This window comes from Aedes albopictus, chromosome 3 (assembly GCF_035046485.1).
Source record: "Aedes albopictus strain Foshan chromosome 3, AalbF5, whole genome shotgun sequence".
Classification (NCBI taxonomy): Eukaryota; Metazoa; Arthropoda; class Insecta; order Diptera; family Culicidae; genus Aedes; species Aedes albopictus.
In genome coordinates this window covers 428377784-428396348 of record NC_085138.1, presented here as the reverse complement: position 1 = coordinate 428396348, position 18565 = coordinate 428377784, and positions in this window count along the sequence as shown.

Genomic DNA, 18565 nt, shown 5'->3' with positions numbered 1-18565 from the left:
CTGCTCGGGTTTGATCTTGAAATTGTGGTACTTTAAATCAGTTACAGCTTTTTTACATTTTATTTTTTTTTTCTCTTGATGAGAAAATACGAAAACCGATTGCTTCCTAGCCATAACCTTCTAAATAGAAAAGGTATTGTTGTGCACCATCTGGTTTTCAATAATTCCATCGCAATGTCGTCTATAGTTGAACTATGGCCAAGTGTAAGTAGTTAGTCTTCTCCCACGATTGTTTTCCAAGTTTTATTTAGTAAATCGGAATGTGGCATTTCCTGTCGCTCCTCTCTCAACATTTTCCAGCAACTCAAAGTTACCCAACTAATCCAACCGGAACAAAATCCACTCACAGCAAATACCAACAAGTTGAAAACATCAACAAAACAAGTCGTCCTCCGAATCCAGCCAGCAGCAGTCCGATTGTAAACATTTTCTGTCCACCAACAGAGCCTTGACTCGTGGAGAGAGAGTGTTGCGCCATGCCATGCGATACCACGTCCCAGACGGGAGTTGTTCCCCGCTGCTATGGAAGAAAGCCATCCATCCATCTATCTGTCCGTGCTATTAACAACAAGTGACAAGCGTGCTGAAACCCGATGATCACAAACAGAAATCCAACCGAGTGTGTGATACATACATCACTACTGACTGCATCAGTAGCGGCAGCAGTAGGAGTTGTTTTTCTTTGATTTCTACACCTAATAGACATGGACACACAACCGAACCATCACCAACCCCGCACCACCACCCTCTGGTTTTGGTTTGGACCGGAAAAACCGAGACCTGGAATCCTTGCTGGATTGTACTTTGTCAACAGCAACGCGGTATGTGTCCAATGGAGTGGATACAGTGCACCACACTGTTGTTTGCGGGAGAGACAATCTGACCTCTGCACTGTCAAACGGGTGAAATGTGGACAATGTATTATTCAATTACACAATGAAACCACCGCCGACCACTGACTGTGTTGGTTGTTTTGGTGGAGAAATCTTTGGAGAACTTCATAGCAGTCAGTGTTAACATATCAGGTTTAAGGATGTATACGAATTTCAAATAACTTCCTTCTGATTACGTTTTAATGATGCAGGACGATTTGGAAAATTAAAGTTTATTTTGAGAAAGGCACCATCACTGGATTAATTAGTTTTTTTTATTTTGATATGTAAAATATTCAGCCCATCATATCATAACCATTACTTCTTGTACTGCTTCCTATGTCCACTGATCCTAAGAGAAATTTATTTGTGAGAGTAATTGTTCGTCGAACACACATTGCATAGAGGTGGAAACGAAATCTGAAAACAATGGTAAAGTCCCATTCATTCTTACAAACAGTAATCCTATTACTAATAATTTAATTTTCTTATCAATCCAATTCAGAACGTCAGACATCACTGCGTTCCAGAATCCAATTATGTACTCGATTTCATAAGATTTCTATAGTGAGACGCATCCATCATCCTCTCAATGCCGGAATTTGTCATGACAATGAACAAACGAGACTGCACAACTGTTCAATTGAATTCTACCAACGACGACAGTTTGGGTTAATCCTATTCATTCCAGCGTGATTCGTTCCCATTGCAACGAGTACCTATCAAAACTTCCGGATGTAATTGCACCAGCGAGGAATGAGCGTTAAGAAGCTTTATTTTGAATGCTTTCTTTGTAGATAGGTTGGATCACTAGTTTGTGAATGGAATTGCTTGAAAACATTTACGCCTGGTGCCATATAGATAACACTAGGAACGAAAGCCAGGTTCATACTCGTTCAACGACTCGTTAACGTGTCTAATTGGATAAAGTCGGAAATGATGCGAATATTTTTCGTTGAAGATCCACCATGCGGTGAGAAGCTAGAACATTTCCATGAAAGTACATCCAACTGAATCATCACCAATTTCACGCCCAACCAGTAGCTATCGGTCAACCACTGATGGATTTAATAAACTAATTAAACATTTAAATCCAATGAGTAGGATCAGCAAAAACAAAAAACGGCATGGTCATAATTGAATGTCCAAATTAAACATATCAGTACGAGGTTTGCGGCACGATGGTTGTGGGGGTTTCGATGGAAACCGAACGCCATCCATTCCTCCACATTAGAACTTATTTGTTTAATTTGTTTGAAAATTATAATGGCTGCCGGTGTGAAGGGGGGTAATTGCCTGTACCACAACCCACCAACCGATAGTCGAATCGAAACCACTTTGATCTATGGATAGCATACTGGGAACACCAGTACCTACGGAAGATAATCGATTACAAAAATGAAAACAGTATCAAATTCAATTTATTTACTACCATAAACGAGCTCCCCAGGTCAAGCACACAAATGGGAAAACATGCTAATGCAAATGAGCTGTGTTCGATGTCCTGTTTTTGCAACTGAGCGCACACTCACTACTTTTCATCGAACGCCTACCTAGAATGTGGTGGCATTGGACCGGGACCCGATCTGAAAAGGGCACAAAATAGTAACATTGTATGTGATAGAAATTCTCAGAACATATACAATTCGTCAAAAGTCATAATGACCAAGGATGTAATCAAACAAAAAAAAACTGAAAATTTTGTGTGATTTTAGTCGAATGACCTTTGGATACTGACCAACACTCTAGATCATCATTATTGCAACTGATATTTTAGCGATTTTATCCAAATTTCACAATTTTTAATGACTATCATGCAGTACTTGCCATTTTGTACCACATATTGAAATATAATCATAGTAAGCGAATTTTTAATTTTCAAACGAATTTTGAAGATAGCGTACCAGTGATATTTATACACAATCACAGTCAGTTCCGTTCTGACGGAAAAATGACAGTGATGGTGATTGAACAGAGCACACGTTAATTTGGGTTTCATTCAGCCTATCAGAATCGGTGATATGCCTACCATTGATAGTGACAGCGCACAGCTCTGAGATATAGCGTGCGCAACATTTCTTTATTTCACTCACTCTCGTAAACAAACACTAGTAAGTAAGAGGTGGCACTCTGCCCCCTCTTTTATCTCGCTCTTTGTTGTGTTTATTAATGAGAATAAGCGAGAAAAAAGTAAAAGATGCGCACGCTAGTGGCTCTGTTATGATTTTGAAGATTTATCCAATTTTGTTATAATGTTGGGGTTTCAATACAAATCGTAAAACTTAACAAAAATTTCAAAAATAACGATGAAAATTTCACAGTATTAAATAAAAATATTTGGAGCCGATATTAACTTGAGTTATTCTAGATACTGTTGAATACTAAATCAGCCTCATAAGTAAAGGCACAGCATGGGCCAGTTCAAAAACTCCCAATTATAGGGGAACGGAACCCATCTTGAGCAAAGTGCTCCCATTTCCATCCCATTAAAATCAAAGCTCCTTTTTATTGATGATGATGATTAACCTGGGCTTGTTAGGGGAATATCTGTAAATAAAAAGAAAATCGCGTTAAGTACTGTTCCTTTTAATTCCACCAAGAATTTGCATCCTTTGACAGATACGTATTTCGACCTCAACTGTAAGGTCGTCTTCAGTGTCTTGTACTTGACTCGAGTCGAGTCAAGTACAAGGCACTGAAGACGACCTTACAGTTGAGGTCGAAATACGTATCTGTCAAAGGATGCAAATTCTTGGTGGAATTAAAAGGAACAGTACTTAACGCGATTTCCTTTTTATTGTTTTTGTTTTTGTATTTTTTGCTAGGAATGAGCATGCATGTTAAAAAAATCGGTGCTTGAATCGTCTGTTTTTGAAATAGGACGAACATGTGGACATAGCCTGCAGAAGGGTATTCATAGCCTTGTATGGTCAATAACGGCGCCGGCTACTTTCTTACGTTCATTAAGATCCAGATTAGGAAGAAATGTTAGTAACACATCCCTTGTTTAAGAAATCGAATACCATGTCAAGGACCTATGTATCTCTATTATTTCAGGGAGGATTTATCGTTAGTAGAGTATGGTGCATTGGTATGGGTTTGGTGGTGTTATGGTTATGATTTATGGTGGTGTTTATGGAACAAATTTCCCAAATGGAGGAGAACGAGCCTCTAGAGCCGACCTACACAGGAAAAAAATAATCTTGTGACATCACATCATTTTCTCTGCACATCAGCCGCGTCTAAAAGTGATGTGGAGATTACATTCTTTTCAAGCAGCAAATTAGCCACCGCAGTTTGAAAGTGGGTCTAGCAATCGCTATAGAGCCGAATCAATAGATGAGTCATTTATAGGTAAAATATTTTCATGGATTCGTACACTGATCCGTTGATTGGAAGGCATATCCCTTACCTCTCGGCCATTTCACCGAGTTAGAATGTGTATGATACTGCTTCTAGGTTTCTGCTGAAACGGGTTTGTCGACGCTTTCCGTTGCCAACCAGGGTGTACATGGTAAGTGTGATAATTGTTGGAAAACGATGTAATCGGGTGAAATTACATTCAAAAATGGATACATCGCCAGAAATTACGCGCCTGGATATTACAAAATTATTTGCTCTGTACTGATGGTGCATTGTTGATCTGGGGAGTCATCTCTGATTGGTGATGTGATCTGACAACATGCCATAAAAGCCTATCGAGCGTCTCCACCCCAATAGGGAGTAGCAACATATTTAATTCAACAGGAATAAACTGCACACGATGATTAGCTTAGCTTCCACTGACTCCGTAATGCTTATTATTAGGAAAGCCACCGTTTGTTCAGGATTCAGTTTGACAATTTACATTTCACCCTGGATTTTGTCATGCACACTTATAAATTTACTGCAAATGACATGACGGGAAATGTAAACTGACTTGTTTCACACGTGAGGCAAACAAACAAGCCTTATGATTTCTCTCAAATCGTAAATTTTTATACATTGGGAGTCAACGCCGTTTCTAAGAGAACTAAAAAACGTCTACGTTATAACGTAAACATTACTTAATAATTTTGTATATTTTTCCAATGAAACAATCAATTAAACATCTATCTCTCCATCACTGATTGTCTTATCCGTTGAACGACGTGCAAATCCAAAACGAATGACGTGTGTCCGAAACGATGACATACGACACGAATCGATCGCGAACTGAGCAGCTGATGCCATCGACTCTACACCACCGAGTGTACAGTCCAAATCTGCATGACAAAATCAATTCGCATGACTCTGAACACAAAAGGGTCTCAAGATTTTTTTTTTTGAGAATTAAGATTTCCTTTAGAATTTTATTCTACGATTAGCTTGGGAATCAATCCAGGATCCTTTCAGCAATTTCTTTGCAATTGTGTAGAGGATAACTCTTTGAATTTCCACCGGCATTCCTACGCAGATTCCAACAGAATTTCTTCCTGGATGTTGCGGGACTTCTACAATGGGGCACGTTCGGTGTAGTACTAGATTTGTAGTAATGAGCTGAATTTTAGTATCAGGTATCAGAAGGCCGGCTCCAGAGGCACGTTATCCTCCATTTGGGACATTTGTGCCATCGCCATACATATGAGCCTATTTCATCATTTACCTGAGGGAGAATGGGACAAGGGATGGGAATTGGGAAAGGGAAAGGTGATGAAATAGGAAGGGGTGCCCTAGAAGAGGGAATGAACGCATAAGCGCAACGAGAGCTCATAGCTCATACCACAACGGGGTTAATCAGTGCCCTGAAAAGGACACTGTAAAACGCATAAGCGTAAAAAGAGCCTATAACTCATTGGAGGTAGCTTGCGACGTCATGCGACTTTCAATATGACATAGGAAGGCACGTCATCAAAAGCATCCTCAATATTCGAGAAATCACCCAAGCAAAAACTACGTTTGAGCGAGTGCTTTCTTAAAAACGTATACAACTTTGTGTAAAAGAGTCACTGTGGACATCCCAAATTGGGAGACATGTGAGTTCACATGAACAGGCATGTTAGCCAGACGAACACCACAGATGTGATAATCGACAATGCGTTTCGAGCATTTCAGAAAGAATGACGTAACCAGTTGAATCTGGAACTTATTCCTTCTTTTTACAACGCACGCACCCTTTCGGGATAAAACTACAGAGTAATTTCACGCCATGAAAATACCCAATAGAAAACTACAAGAATTCAAAACATGTTTGAAAAACTCAATTCCCTCTAGAGAAAAATAGAACAAAGCCCCATTTGCTCCAGGAGATTTGAAGTAAGCAGAGCTTTTTAGTGCCCACTAAATCGAATCTATAGCTACAATCCTCGGGGTAGAAGCTAAAGATTCGTAGCTATACAAAAGACTGGTTTATCCGAAGGTCCGAGTTCCATTCAGGAATACCTCTTTCGGTCCGCACAGACCGCAGAGGACAAGCTTCTTTCAAAGCAGTAGCTATGGTATACCACAATGCAGGGCGTTGTAATAACAAAACCATAATGAAACTCTCTTGGAGTAGCAATGGAAGCGAGTTATCCATAAAATGTGATCGCAACCAATTATTACAGGTTCCCTAGCTTGTTGAGCAGGGACGCCTGAATACGCAAAGTTTGCGAAGGAACACTCCAAAGTGCAAAAAGGTCAAATGGAGAGTCCTCATCTGACACATGCAAATCAGTCAACTCATGACAATTTCTTCTCATGCAGAGTTGGGTTAGGTGCAATTCTATGTTAAGTTAACCATGAACTGTACTACCTAAGTATTCCATCAAACTGAAGCATCTCAAATCAATGTTTGAGCTACTTCAGATGAGAAATATCAGCGAAAATATGCTGAAAACAAGAGCTTGCTTGAAGGCATTTGTAAGGAAAGGTTGAAACATACTGTTAACGTTATTCTAAAATATAGCAAAGCTGGGTTCACAAGGTAACCTATACAGAAGTTACCTTACGAAAATGAACTTTTTGAAGTAGATCCACTTGGGCTACACACGCTTTTTATGCTGAAAATTGATCTGAGGTTTCCTTGCCGTAGCCACTACCCAAACTAGACAGGATTACACTCTTCACAATCACAACACAAATAGGAAACATCAACGACGAACCAAATCGGTGTCAATTGAAAAACGCCAATGGCGAAAACGCATTAAGCGAACCCATATAGGCAGTAATGTAAGCTAATTAACAACATTTGAATAACCCCGCCCTTATTTAGCCTCAAATTTGAGACTTAAGAAGGGCAACTGATTATCTCGGAGAAACGCAAGGTCCACTGCACCATTGCTCCGGTTAGCGCAGTAAGGGCGTAATACTGTGGAGGACGCCCTAATTCTCCACAGGCTCCGTTTGTGGTTAGGTTTTTATTAGACCCCCCTAACCATGCATTCTTTGGCACGGTAAGCATAAAGCCGCATAACACCATGAATTAGGGGTCACCTGTTTAGTGGACTCTTACCACTGGATCAGGCGGTCCGTAGTGTTATTCTTAGCCAATTGAGACAACCGCTACCGACACTACACAGCTATCTAGGCTGATCGGGAAAAGAAGTTAACATTGATGGTCAACTTCCAAACGAATCCGAATCAAGATTTTTTTTTTTGAGAATTAAGATTTCCTTTAGAATTTTATTCTACGATTAGCTTGGGAATCAATCCAGGATCCTTTCAGCAATTTCTTTGCAATTGTGTAGAGGATAACTCTTTGAATTTCCACCGGCATTCCTACGCAGATTCCAACAGAATTTCTTCCTGGATGTTGCGGGACTTCTACAATGGGGCACGTTCGGTGTAGTACTAGATTTGTAGTAATGAGCTGAATTTTAGTATGGTGAGAAGGTCAATTCTCCGTTTCTGCAATGAAATGGTGCAAAACGCGTGGGTATTATGATTCCTTGCCTAATTTGATGATGTTTGAGCAAAACATTGGATAACTATGTTGTTTATGTTGCAAGAAATGGAGAAAACAACAACACTGCTGCCCAAAATTTTGCTCAAACAGTATAAAATTAGGCAAGGAATCATAAATACCCATGCTTTTGCACCATTTCATTGCAGAAACGGAGAATTGACCTTCTCACCATACTAAAATTCAGCTCATTACTACAAATCTAGTACTTCACCAATTTGTCCTATTCTTCCAAGGCTTACTCCTGGAATTCTTCCCGAAATTTCTCTAACAGTTCCTTCTGAAACATCATCAAGAACAGTTTTTCTCAAACTTGTCGGAGCTTTCGCCCTCTTTCAAATTTCAGTATCATATCAAGTTATGCTACACTACCTGAAATACTTCTGAAATTTTGAGCTACTTAGCATCCTTGAAAGCTCTTTGTTACAGCCCCCACAACATTTTAATACAGGTAAAATTCTCTCCATAGCGGCAATGCAGGTGAAAAATGTCTCAAATATTTTTTTTGAATGAGTTTGGATTTTCTTTTCACAGTTTTGTTCGAGTTTTTGTTTTTGGAGTTCATTCCGGGATTTTTTCTGAAGTTCTTGAAGATTCATAGGAGAAATTTCGAAAGGCCCCCCCAGAAGCGCTGGAATAAATCACGGCAGAAACTATTGGAGAAATGGATCTATGAAATTCGGTCAAATGACATTTGATCGAAACCCATTTTGTGGAAAAAAAACATATGACATTTAGTCGAATGGATATCCGGTTGAAAAGCACGGTTAACATGGTACCCTGGTAGCCGCGAAACTGAAATATTCATATCCCCACAAGTTCATCACACACAGCAAAAAAATTCTTGTGATATCACATCATTTTCGGTGCACATCAGTCACGTCGTAAAAGTGATGTACATATTACATCCCTTCTACGCAGCTAATTAGCCGCCGCAGCTTGACAGAGGGTCTAGCAATCGCTAGAACCGGAACGATAGATGTTTCATATATAAATAAAATATTGGCATAGATTCGTACACTGATCCGTTGATTGTGAGGTGTATATCCCTTGCCTCTCGGCTATTTCACCGAGTTAAATGGAAGGTGATCAATATGATACTGCTTCTAAATATCTGCTGGAATGGCTTTGTTGACACTTTCCAGTGCCAATCAGGGTGTACATGGTGAGTGTAATAATTGTTGGAAATCGATGTATACGAGTGTGATTACGTTCGAAAATGGATACATCGCCAGAAATTACGCGCCTGGATATTACAAAATTATTTGCTGTGCAGATTTCAATAATCTTGGACTCATTTGATTCAGAAAGTCATAGCATATCGGACTAGACGGGTCCGGTTTCCGAATATTTAGGAATATCCAGATTTTCAGGATGTGTTCAGGACGATCTGACACGTCAATTTAATGTCCACTGCGTTCTTGTCCAAAAATTGAACGCCTTCATTTCTGACACACGCGTTCAGTTGAAATGTAACACTATATGAAAGAATAACTTATATTTAGAAGAAGGAAACATATCAGATAATAAAAAAGTCAGCAGCTTCTCCAATATCTACACACAGCATAAAAATAAACGTCAACGAAATTACACCAATAATAGCAAAACTAGAATGGGATATTTCCTTTTTTTTTATTTAATCTTTAATATTATTAAGTCTGATTAAATTGCTGTTCGGCTAAATGTGCTTCCGACCAAATGTCGTTCGAGCAAATGTCATTCGACGAAATGTCGTTCGACCGAATGTCCCAAAGTATGGAGAAACTCAACAAGAGCTCCGGTAGATTAGAAAAGGCTCACTAGGGGAATCGTAGGAAAACCTCCAAGTGAAATCCCGAGATAGTCTTCGTGACAAATTGCGGAAGGAATTTCTGAAGACATCTCGTAAAATACTTGGAAACTCAGGCGAAATCATAAGAAACCCAATTGAAAAATTCCAGCAGAGACGCCTGAGATGTTTTAATAAAACACTGGAAGAAATATTTTCTTGAATGATCTTAAGAACGAAAACTTTAGGGAGAAAACCCGATAGGAAATATTGAAGACATACTGGGTAGAAATCGATGGATGAACTATGGAACATACCATAGGAAGACTTTCAATAAAACGCACGGGATTGGTTTTCCTGGATATTCCAGAAATAGCTCCTGCAGATTCCCACAAATAACTCGTGTGAAAATTTAGGAAACCCTGATAGAAATACCGATAAAATCTCTGTAAAAAATCCTGAGTGAACATTCTTGGAGATACTCTGAAAGAACTCTTATTAAGATGGAAAAAAATCCGAAAGCAACTCAATGAAAATTTCGGGAAAATGTCTTTAGATGGCTCAGAAGGTGAACAGTGAGTGAGTGAGTGAGAAATGGACAAATTGAGATTAAATTGACGATGAAGTTAGTCGTTCTCTCGTCTTCGTGACGGGTATGAGTCGTGAGTGGAGGTGAGTAACTTTTTCGCAAATTTACTTCAATTTGTAAATTTATCAATCAGGTTTTTTTCTCTGTTCGGGGCATATCCCGTGTCCTTTGTATAGTGCATGTAGTGTTACTTCATCACTATAAAGTAGTAATAAAGTACTCGGTTTTGTTGAGGAGCCCCCGTTCCGCCGTCGAGAACATAAACAAAACTCACAAGTGGCAGCTGCAACATCAAACAAGATTTCCTCCTGCAAAAAAGGCAAGTTTCACCGAAAGTCTCCACGAAATCCCGTTGTTTTCGGAAGGATATGTTATCTAATAGATGTATACAAGATGTTAGCATTAAAAGTACAACATGGGAGGTGGGTTTTCCAGCGAAGGAATGACTTTATAAGTTTAATGGGAAAACACATATTTTCGTAAGGCCGACCCGCCACAAAAAAAGCAAAAATATATACATTTATTTCTAACATCATTTGTCAAAAGATGCATTTTTGTTTCAAACATGGATTGCATTTGCTTCAAATGTGACGTTCGATTTGCTCCAAACAGTTTTATTTTTGTTGCCTGAACGAATTGACAATTTGTTTGAATTTACCTCAAATATTTTTGATTTCAACATAGTTTTTTCTGCGTGATTAACTAAACTTCGAAAAGAATGGCCTGTTCACTAGAATTTTTCAATTATTTAACTCTCTTCAGAACTGTGTTTTAGACTAAAGTTAAAAAGAATTGTTAGCCAATGTTTTTTTTTGCAAAATATGATGTTCATGTGAAAAGATAAAAATTCGCCATTTTGCCAAATAGCCCTTACGCCACTGCACACATTTATGTGCCCAAGTTTGGAGGCTTTTTTAATCAAATTTGAATATTCAAAAAAATAAATGGCGATTTAAGCAATATAAATGTTAGTGAGTTCGTTCTGATGTGATTTGTTCATCATGATCACGCAGTTTTTCTTTGGAACCACCATTCCCAACAATGATAATCCAGTCGTATTGCCTACGTACAGTGAATCCTAGACCATTCACTTACTAAAGTCGCTATTTACGAGGGCGTCGTCGGTGAGTCGCTGGCCTCTCATTGAATAGATGTCATCCCATCTCTACTATCCCTTCCCACCTTCAGATAGGATGGATTGTATTTCTTTTCGTTTCAGAGAGACATCAATGGCGCATAAGCGTAGGCTTGTTAGCCAGGACACAGTGTATATGCCTGTGCCCCATCCCTGAAGCAAAAAGGCCCATGGAGTGACAATATATCTTAACTGCGTCACTCCCAACGTTGATGCTCAAACATACTAAAACACTTACAATCACACCTACACATCGCTCTAATACACTAACCAATCTAAATGATGTCGCATCACTCGCTTATAGTGAATCCCAAACAAAACCATTCCAAATATCCAACACCTATTGGGTGTCGGTGAGTTGCTGGCCTCTCATAGAGTAGGTGTCATATCATCACATCCTTTCCTATCCTCGTAACGGAGAAGATGGGCGTAGCCGGCAATGGAAGTTTTCATGTATTTTAGCTTCAACCTCTGATTGGATAGCTGCTCCTTCCCAAACAACATTCCATAAACAATTAGAATTATGAGAATTAAACTTTTAACAATGATAACTTTCAGTATGCAATCTACGAATTACTCCGTTACCACGCAACGCTACAAGGCCTAATGGAAAATACAATGTCGAAAATGCTTTGATCAACATGTACACAACATACAAAGGACAGCCAAAACTTTCACTTTTCAAAAAATGTTCAACTTGATGTATCTTTTCGAAAAGTGCGTCAAATGTTCCCCAATTTTGACTGTAAGTTGATCAACTTGTGTATCAGTGGTCCAAATTTGGAAAAGATCGAGCTATTCTGCACAAAGTTATAAGGATTCTATCCGATAACCAACTTCAAGTTGTTATATCTCTGATCTCAATAATCCGAATGAATTGAAATTTTGAGCATTTATGATTTATATAATAGTCTCTGAAAACGTTTGACTTAACTTGAAATTTTAAACAAGAGAAAAAGTTACAGCAATTTAAATTATTTTGTGATTTTTTTGTGAATTGGTCTATTTCTTATATGCATCTCATTACGTTTTTCAATTTATTGCCGGCTACATTGTTATATTCCCTCGAAACATATTTATATTCATGTGAATTAGAAAGAATTTAATTGAACTATAGTTATCATCTTGAATTTTGAAACGATGTTGAAGTTTTGGATAATTTGGTGTTTTATTGAAAAAAAAAATCTAATCGTTATAATTTTCTTCCGTGTCAAGAATTTCAAGTCAAGTCCAAAAGTTTTTCGACTATCATTATATGAATCATAAATGGTCAAATTTTCATTACATTTGGTTAATTGATTCCAGAGATATAACAGCTCAAAGTTAGCAATCGGATAATTATACCTTTCTTCTAAACTCTTTATGGCTTCGTGCAGAATCTTTTCCAAATTTTGACCACTGATACACAACTACTTGATCAGCTTACAGTGAAAATTTGAGAATATTTGATGCACTTTTCGAAAACTTACAGTAACTTGAAAAATTTTTGGCAAATCAAAATTTCGCCTGTCCTGATCATTTTGTCTTTCCCCTGTAGATGTGTGTAAGATGTTCATCTTATTCCATCCGAAGGAAAAGAAAACCATTTGCGATAGTAGAATCGTAGAATCAGTTCTAAGTCATCAGGCGACAGAGATGGCCAAGTGGCTTCCTGGCTTGGGGGAATAGAAGCACCCGCCTAGCGGATTGGGGGTCGTGGGTTCGATGCCCACCGGAGCACGTGTTTTTTTGTCCACAATTTATGTCTAAGCTTTATCATCTTACACGTGTTTCTCTTTGTGCACATGAATGTTATTGCATTTTCAACATTCTAGTCTTCCATCCTAAGTCTGCTACTTGTGGCATGACTGAGGTTTAAGAGCAGTTTAAAAGATGAATTGTTGAATGGTTGTCGGTTGGTAAATTCTCAGAGACTGAGTTGTCTGAGTAAAAGTTATTCAAAGTGTGACTCGGTGCGCCAACTGCCAAAAACGGTTAACACTCTTAAGGACAAACGTCATGAAATCCCGCTTCAACATTGCATCGAAACTTCAGACGCACAAATCTCAAGAAGCAAGCTTCAAACAACAATGTATTTCATTATTATGTTCTTGTCCACTTGTAATTAGCTTAAAATCAAAAGCTCAGGTGGACTGGTTTTGTTTACGAAGAGATTTGTGCCCTCGAAATCGTGAGTAGGTGCCAAAGATGGCCATTGTGGCGGCCATTTTGGGATTCTAACAAGTCTGTCCTTAAACTGAACTGCATTCAAACTAAAAACTGAGACGAACAAGCTCACGATGTGCTATTTCATTTTGTCGGGAACCACGAAACCGCATAAATTACTTCGGAAGGAATGTGCGGTTGTAGGAGGATTTTTTCGCCTCCAACTCCAATCATTAACAGCACCCCATTTGGGACCAATAATAATGCTAATGTCTACATTTCCTCCGGATTTCTCAAAGGACAAATTGTTTGCATATTTTCCGAAACCGTCGTATGCTTAATCGCCTCCTGATCCCACTTTGATCTACGGTGGGCATCTTCTGTAAAAGGGGTTCCATTTTAAACTATTACGTCCCTCGAACCGGTTTCCCGATCAATTGAGTGTCTTCTGGGCGAAGGGTAAGCCAGTCGGTAAACAGCAAAAACACATCACAATAACTCAGTCCAGGAAATCCATTTGATCCCGAGCCCGGCTGGGAAACTCTTCCCCTCCCCAGTACAAGGGGATGGCAGCGGAAACCCATTGTCTGGTGTGTGTGGTCACCTCCGTCGAAATTCCTGAAGCTGGAAAGTTTTCCTTTCGCACAATGGCCACAGCCAAACGGTCGGTGGTGCCAGAAGGCAGCAAAACCAACTGGCTTCGTTTCCGGACTGGCTGCTCAAAGGAAAAACAGATATTTTTTGACTCTTCCGTTCCCGGGCCTCCCTCGTCCTGGAGCTTGGACAAACAAACAAGAACACAATAGTTACCCGCCATCTCGGGGGCCACGGTCCAAGGGGATAGCACTACGCTACGACAATAATAAAATGTAATAAATTTTATACCTTTATATTCAATTTGCGAGCGCGAGAGGCATCTTTGACCGTTATTGGTCGTCGTCGTTGTCGTCGTCGTTTTCGTTATTTTGTCGGAGGGTGCGAGGGCGAGCCATGCGGGGAGTCCCATTATTCTTTCAAGGATGGACTCTGGTGGTAAAAGGTGGCATCTTCCGGTTTGGAAAGCGGGACAAAACCCGATTGGATTTTCCATTTTTGGGGGATCGGGAGATAACGACAAAAGCAATATCTGGCTGTTGGACTCTTATGGGTCGAATAGGTGAGAGGACAATGGGCACTTCTGGAATCGAGACGGTAGAATCAATTTCTCTAATTGGTGTGCTTGGAGAGATATGGGATGTTGAGATTAAATGGTTGCAGATATTTCGGATGGAGTTTTTTTTTTCATTCCAGGATTTTTAAAATGGATCATGTATTCTATAAACCGTATTGTTCCTGGTAAGACATAATATTTCAATAAGGTAAAATTGCTTTTGAAAAGTATTGTGGAGCTCGTTTGAACTCTCACTGGCTAAATCTTGCCAGAGAAAATGTAGCTGTTCTAAGTTTACAGCATGGACGAAGGTCAATGTGCTAACCGGGATCCTTTTTACGATGTGTTCAAAAGTTCAATCTAGAAGGGTTCTATGCAAACTAACATTGCACAGAACCAACTTTATACAGATAATGTTTTCCTCGACAATTTTTCCAAACCACACTAAACGCGTTTTCGTGACCACATGGGCTCAAGTGAACTCCTAGCAAATTGCTTCCTAGTTCTCACGTTGTTCCAATTTTCGCGGCCCTACAGCTTTGCCCATTACCGAGCCAGCCTTTCCGTGGTTTCTCCTGTTTCTCCGGTAAAATAAATGAACAACTTTAATTAGCGCGAAAAGGGCGATAATTAAAATGGTAGATTGATTCAAATTGATAGCCAGTGAGGGTAGTTTAAAAATAGTTTAATTGGATTTGTTTTCCACAACCAATTGGTTGGTAAAACGATTATTTCAATTATAAGGTACGTTATGGGTAAAGACTTTTTTCAAAGCGTAGTGTTTTTGGAAATAGAAAACCCTGATTCATAGACAAAATTCATTAAAAAAATTGTTTTATGGTTTACGATGTGCCCTGACGATTTTCTGTTCCGTTAACAGTTTTGACTGTTCATTATCATCAGCTAAATAGATGAACACAGTGCAAAATCCCGAATACTTCCTCCAGATCAGCCATGAAATTGTGCACATTATCAACTGTTTGCGTTCGTCGGCCCGGCCCCTTCCCGGAACCAAATGAGCTGACGATTGTGCTGCCACCGCATTGTTAGTATAATTGCAACATGCATAAATTAATGGCCTTCCATTAGTGGGTAACAAAGCGATTGCAATTAATAATTGGTTCACCATCTCGCTTTCATCAGCAGCGCACAATGTGATGAGACTCAGGAACTGGTTGTCTTCTCGAAGCGGTTATCTTTTGGAGGAAACGTTCTGTTACATAGGAAGAATTAAGAATAAAAAGTTTAAAATAGAGTTTTTTTTGCCAATACTTGTTGCATGCTTTGATGGTGGTACTGTATCATTCTCTTTGAAAGGAATGCCATGCTATTCATTGTCTTTTTGAACGTTAGAAACACACAAATTGAGGTTTGAATTGCAAAAAAAACCACTTGCTCCGGTGGTAATAGAACCCACGACTCCCAATTCACTAGACAGGCGCATCTTTTCTTAAAGATATTTTTTCCTTCTCAGCATTAGTCGTATTTATTCACCTATGTTAGCCTCTTAGATAAATGTTCAACTCGTGCAGAAACAAATTTCGTTTTGCACCTTTTTGTATAAATGACTAGCTATTTCGTTGTTGTTTATTTATATTTTTTTCACAGTTTTATTATCCATCCAATGGCATAACCTGAACTGTTAGCATAACTGCAAAATTTGTTTTCAATTTCAATCACCGAGGTGCACCAGGAGTGTGTAAGGAGGTTTCAGGGTATTCCAGAGGCGTTCGAGGGGGCCCCACGGGGTTTTAGGGGGTTTCATGACTTTTGCATGGGGTTTCATCCCAAGTAACAATTCCATGCTAAGGGGTCGTCCATAAATGACGTAGCTTTTTAGGGGGGAGGGGGGTGTTTGTGATTTTGTGACGAAGTGTGACGATAGGGGGGTAGGGGTTTATGATATGCAACGTAGCTTTCTACTAAGCTTATTGAAAAAAAATATTTCGTAATTAATAAAATTTTTACTTGCATTAAGTATTAGTTAATCAAAGAAAAAATATATTGCATGATTTCTCTTTCCATTCACATTAATGTAAATAACAAATAATGGATATAAATGTCGGCTTCCTTTAATAATACATGCAGCTATCGGACGCAACAACTGTATCTGACAAAATGGTTTGAATTCCTGTTCAAGGAATAATGATAAAAATCAATATCGCTCAAATGCTTCTCACGATCAATAGTTTGCTGATTGCTATAAGGCACTGCACACCGCTAAGGCTGCAAAGGAAAAAAACAAGTTTTTGGCATTATGGCATTATTTGAGGAGTTCCTTATATAGTTTCTACAGAACTTCCTCGAAGAAATTCTGCATTAATATCTTTAGTAGTTCCTCTAGCAGATTTTGTAAGGAATTTCTCAAGGTGTTCTTTACAGGTCTCACCAACAGGAGAAGGATAGCATTTTTACAAGAATTCTCACTGGGAATCCCAGAAAAAAAAACTTCTGAAAATATTCCAAATGGATTTGGAGAAATACCTGAAGGAACTTCCAGAAGAATTTAAGAAGAAACTCTTGGAGGAATCTTGAAAAGAAATCATAGACAAATTCTTAAAGAAATCCCATGAGGAGTTCCTGGAGTAAATCTAGATGGAACTATTAGAGAAATCTTGAAAAAACTCCTGGAAGAATCTCAGAAGAACCTATTTGTAGAGTCTCAGAAGGAGCTCCTGGTTCAATTTCTGTAGAAAACACGTAAAATAATTTTGATGGAATCCCGGAAGGAATTTCTTAAGGAATCCCGATTTTTTTGGGTATCCCGGAAGATCCAGATAGAACTCCTAGTGAAATCTAAGAAAGAAAACCCAGGAGGAATTCCAGAAGGAACTATGGGAGAAATCCGTAAAGGAATTCTTCGCGAAATTTTAGGGGATCCTGTAGGAATACTGGAAGGAGTAAATGGAATCAGAAGAAAAACCCTGGATGAATCATAGAAGAAAGTTTTCGAGGAATCCCACAAGAAACACCCAGAAGAATCCAGGAAGGAATTCCTGAAGGAATCCGAAAAAGAATTCCTGGAGGAATCCCAGAAGCAACTCCTGGAGGGGTTTTGAAAGAAAGGAGAAGAAAACCTTAAAAGAACTCCTTTAGGAAACCATGGCTAAACTCCGGAAGGTATTCTTGGAGGGATCCCTGAAGGAAGTGTTGGAGAAATTAAAAAGGAAGGAATTCTCAAGAATGGGAATCCCAAAAGAAGCTCCTTGAGGAATTCTAGAATGATATGCTGAAGAGATTTTAGAAGAAACCCTGCAGGAGTTCAAATGTCATGGTGCATTTTATTCAAATGAAACCAATTTGATATTCCTAACAGATTGCAGTTTACAGATTGCAATACAGATTAACTATATTGGGAGCTTCAACTTCCTGTTCTTCGGCATCAAGCAGAACGATGGGCGGTTTATTGAGTCATTAGCTTTGGTGATAATCTCCACTGGTTGCACCTATGGTTTTGATGTCGGTGATCTGAACCTGGAAGTCGGAAATGTTTTCTTTATATTCATGTTTTATTTTTCATAATAAGTATTCGTTAAACATACACGTTAAAATTGATATCAGAACAAAGTTTCGATTTTCTTTGCGATTTTTAAATAAAAATTTTGTTGAGGGGGGGGGGAGTGTTTAACAAGCTATGTCATTTATAGGGGGGTATCCGAATTTGTGATGAAATGCTACGAGGGGGGAGGGGGGTATTAAAAATCGCCCAAAAAAGCTACGTCATTTATGGACGCCCCCTAATTGGTTTTGTTTGATATTTATTACGGTTTTATTGTATCATTAGCCAAGAAAACTCGAAATTTAATGACTAATACTATCAAAACCAGTAATGAACAGCTTTATAGCATTTTTGATTCTACCCATAAAACCAAAATTCAAAAGTAAACGAAATTGTTCAATATGGAACATTTATTACCGTTTTGAACTAGCAATAAAATCGTCAGAACTCTCAACAAAGGGCGTTCCATTCGATTCGTAACAAAATATGTTGGTTGCTTGGCAGAA